Genomic DNA, 5,150 nt, shown 5'->3' with positions numbered 1-5,150 from the left:
ACTTACTATTTTTGATTGAAAATCATGAAATCTAGTAGGAATAGAGGCCGTCTATAAACTTTACTATATTTGAGTTGGAGTTTAAGTCTAAAACTATATCCTGGGCTTGAGCTCCTTATTTAAAGAGTTGTAATTTTTATTTTTATTTTCCTTCTTTTATCAATCTAAGTTATTTCATATTTTTTAGAAATTATTGATACTTTTATCACTTGTAGATTTGAGGAAGCTCGATGAAGAGTCCATAAAGCTCCATGGATTCGGAGTGAATATACTTTAAGGAAGACATATCAATATGTGTGGTTTGTATATATATAAAGATGGTTTGGGCCATCTTTAATTAAGTCTAGTCCATGCCTAATGAGTCGTTTTCCATAGTTGCCCCAATAAATAAATGAGTTTTATCACAAATGCTTGCCACTTTGACACATACATGCTACAAATAAGATCTCTTATATGTATGTAGTATACCAGACTTCATTCTATTGCTAAAACAATTAATATATATTGAACATATATTATATTACTATTAAAATTAATTGGGGTTCGCTCCACTTAGCCTGACTCAATTTTTTTATCGAGCCTAGGATATTGGACGTAACTTGAACCTGACTACTACTAAAAATAGGTTTCACATTTTTGTAGAGAGGGGAAAATTTTCCCACTAGAAAACATCTAAAAAGCATTGCGTGGACGAACATACATACATTACACTATGCTCATCAACCATGAGGAGGTATCTCAAAGGAAAATAAAAATAAAAATGCAGGGGTGTTTTTGATATTTCAATATAAAATAGGTGCAATTGGTTTAAGAAAGTGAGGTCTACTTGTATTTAGTTACAGCTGATCATTAGTTTTGTAAAAATTGAGATAGACCTAATCATTGAGAAAATTACAAATGATATCTTCATGATTCATTTACTACTCCAAGGGAGTACTCTAAGTTGTAGTGATCTGACCGTTCATCTACTGGCCCACTGCATTATCCATCTGGGAGATCACAACCATTGTCATTGAATGTCCGCCGTTGATTCTTTAGATCCATTTGTTCGGCTTCGGTGGGCCCCGCCTAGTGTAGTTTTTTGTACCGTGAGCCAAACAAAGTATTGCTCAATGGATGGATTGTTTCGATCACTAGGGGTGGTCCCATGTAAGCTGGAGCTTCTTGAGAATGGTCTGGATCACTGGGGGTGGGCCCATGTACAGTGGGAGTGCTGTGAAGTGCACATTTTGGGTAGTCCTGCGGGGCACAGCCTTTTTCTTTATCATTAACGCCATCTTTCCCCATTGGCTATGGTTTTTTTTTTTTAATGAATTTTTTATTTAATAAATAAGTCGACTATTTATTTTAAGCATTTAAAAATAGAAATGAATGTTTTATATAAAATTCAGATTTACTTAATTGAGCTTACTCACCTGCCCTTTCAAATATTCAAGCTTCAGTGTCAACGGATACTTCTTCAATACTCGAGCCGAATTTTCATACAATGTAAGTTGGGCTCATGGTTGGATGATCCAAACCGTTGACATGAAAGCCAATTAGCTAAAAGTCTCCTGCATGGAAAATTCTTACCCTTAAATAGGTGGTCCAACCAAATAGAACATGAGAAAGAATAATACTAAACCCTAAACCCTAATACAAAGGTTAACATTCAACTTGAAATGGTCCAAGAATTCCAATGGCCCCCAGCTTAAAAATGAGGCAAATCCAAAACCCAAGTGAGGCGCCACATCACAGGAAATAGTGGGATTGGACGCCCACCATTGAAACATTCATGGGGTTATAAAAGTTTAAATCATGCTAATATTTTTGTATTTCCCGTTTATCTTAGTGGAATTTGACATCCAAACCCTGTGAGCATAAACATGTTTTAACGGCCGGTCATTTCGTTCCTCGTTTGTACTTTGGCTCACTTGAGTTTTGGATCTGCTTCATTTTTTGGCTCATGCCCTAACATAAGCTAAAAAATAGATGAGCAGTGGATTTCTCACAAAAATTATAGTGGGTCCCTAAAGGCAATTTGTGTCCATTTTCTGGCCATCCATGGTGGTGCCTATCGTATCAACGGTTTAGATCACCATAAAATCTCAGATCAGATGTGGGCTAAGTACATTGAAACCTTATAATGCACATAGTTGCATTCGGACTTATCGGGCATTTGCATCACAGATCTGAACCATCCATTACGTCCAACACCTTTTTCTTCCTCTAATATTACACAAGTGGCAAAGCAGTTGGATGGCCCTGTACATACACCGACTGGCCCATCTTTCGGGAGCCATCCTATACCTTGATTTTTACAAGTCGGTGATTTGATTATTTGGATAATCTGGTATGATTTTTTCAAGGCAGCCCATGAAGAGAGTGAACTGGACCTAACGAGGGAGCGGATTAGGTGTTACCTGGGTAACACCCCCCATGAGGCCCACCTTGATGATGTGTTGCATATCCACACCTTCCATCTGTTTCTCCAGCCCATCATAGGACGGGTTGAAAAAAATTAAGCAAACCACACCACAGGAAGCAGTGGTGTTTGAGTGCCTCACCATTAAAAATTCCAAAGAGCATGTCGTAAGGTTTTCATAGCCATCCAACCCGTTGATAATGTCAAGAATACGTGGATGAAGGGAAAATACAGAGATAAGCTTGATCCAAAACTTTTGTGACCCACAAAAAGTTTTTAATACTCATTCGTCACTATTTCTAGTAGTGTGGTTTACCTGAGATTTGGATCTTTTTAAGGTATGAGATTGCATCTTAAAATGAGCTGTAAAAACAGATGAACAATATGAATATACAACAAATATATCAAAGTGGGCCCCACATGGTTGGGGCACCCGGGTAACAACTAATCTGCTCCCAACTAATGATAGGTGATGTGGATCAAAGAAGTCCAAGCTAAAAAATCTAGCTCAGCTTAGCTCAATCTAACTTAGTTTGGCTTGGCTCAAAAGGTAACTCAAAGTGAGCTGAGCCTCTCATGACTCAGCTCATTTTAAAATGAGCCATTTGAATAGCATTGAGCTCAACCCAACTTATTCAGAGCTTAAAGCTCATTCTAAATTCGAATTAGCTGGAATATAATTTCAAAATTTATACACACACACACAGAGAAAGAGAGAGAGAGAGAGTCGGTTTCATACGCACTGTACTGCGAAGAGTTTATATACAAGCCTTCATGTAAGCTGTAAGATAAAGAGAACAATGGGAGAGAAAGAGAGAGAGTCTTTTTCCTAAACTCACATAGAGATTTTATAATATATAATATATATTAAATATACAAAAGAAAATCTTAAATCTAAACTCACCCGTTCTTAGCTTTCATTTTCACTTGGCCGCTTGTCACTTTCACAAGCCCTATCCAGTTCCACCCCGCCACACCCATCTGACCACCCGAGCTCTCTCTCTCTCTCTCTCTCTCTCTCTCTCTCTCTCCCCTCTTCCCTTCCATTCTCTATCAACCCGACCCTTGACACAACTCAACTTGACCTATTTTTGGTCAGCCCAACTCGAAGCTTGACTGTTTGATTCTCTCCCTCTCTCTTCCTCTCTTCCTCTCTTTAGCATTTGGTCAATTTCTTAGCCCGTCAGCCGTCAACCCAACATGGCCAATCAACGTAGCTCGATCCATTTTGGGTTTGCTCGACTTGGAACTCACCATCTTTTTTTCTCAACTCATAAGGTATACATCAATGACTAATTTTTATTTTTTATTTTTTATTTTTATTTGTGTAATCATTTTAAAATAAAAAAATTTTAAATTTCAAAATTGAAAATTGAAAATTTGATTGATAAATTATGTAGAGATTTTTTATACTTTAATAATTTGATTTTTTATAAACAAAGTTTGGCTCGACTCTCTATAGCCTGACACACTTGTAACAATTAAGTAAATAGCTAGCAGTAGGTCAAGCTGAGGTAATTGAAAGCTCACCTTGACTCGGTTCAATGTACAGCTCTACGTGCCTTCATAAATGATAACGGTGTATATCTACGCCAACAAACGTGTGCATGCACACGTGCGAAGATATACACACCCATATACACGCATTACATTCGATCTAATATAAGGAATCGGATATTTTACCTATAACAGGAGTTCCGTACGTGTCTATGCACGCATACGTAAGTCATGTGTTTCTTTTAAGGAGAATCGCATGGCCTCTAAGACACACTACAAGCTATAGCGCTCTTGGTTGCATCAGGTTACTTGGACGGTCCAAATGATTGATCTGAACTGTCCATCAATTGAAGAATACATTTCTTGGGTTACATGAAAAAATTTACAGTGATTGGATGATCCTAACCATTCTTGGTTTGCCCTTTTTTTTTGTAGCCATCCTTTTTTCCAACCCGTTGATGGGATGTTTAGGATTGCCTAACGGAACTAATCCTTTGGAATCATAGGCAATCTACGATGGTTCCTATCAAATAGATGGATCAAACTGATGATTGGCTTTATTATTGTGTAAATCATTTTTGACCGTCCATATTAAAGAAATTGATCAAATGGTATGGGTTGTCAAATCAGTGGTATGTTTTGTCGATAGCTTATGAAATGTGCGATGGACCTAGTGAACAGTCTAGATCAATGGATTGATTATTGAAGTGTTCCAATGCAACTAGGAGCACTGTAACTTTGGGACCAGATTAGGTGCGGCCCCGGTCTCACCCAAGACGGTGCGCTCCTTACCGTGGGGCCCACCTTGATGTATGTATTTTATATCCACACCGTCCATATGTTTTTCCAGACCATTTTATTCCATGAGCCCAAAAATGAAACAGATAAAAATCTCAGGTGGACCATAATATACGAAAAAGTGGTGATCGAGCCCCCACCATTAAAAACCTCCTAGGGCCCAATGTTTTGGTAATATTTATTTGTCATCCAACCTGTTGATAAGGTCACAAAAACCTTGATGAAGGGAAAAAAACAAATATCAGCTTGATCCAAAACTTTTGTGGCCCACAAACCAAAAATTACACGGAGAGGATGAAAGTGATAATCTAATCCAAATTCACCATTTTACTTTTAACGATGGATGGTAGGATTTCTGGGTCAGTGGGGTTCTACAGACCTGCCGTATCCACAATCCTCCACGCATATTGGACGGTCTGGATTGCTCCACACGAGTGCAACATGTGAGGAG

This window comes from Magnolia sinica, chromosome 17 (assembly GCF_029962835.1).
Source record: "Magnolia sinica isolate HGM2019 chromosome 17, MsV1, whole genome shotgun sequence".
In the NCBI taxonomy this organism is placed as follows: domain Eukaryota; kingdom Viridiplantae; phylum Streptophyta; class Magnoliopsida; order Magnoliales; family Magnoliaceae; genus Magnolia; species Magnolia sinica.
The sequence above is the reverse complement of the archived record's forward strand: the minus strand, read 5'-3'. Positions refer to the sequence as shown.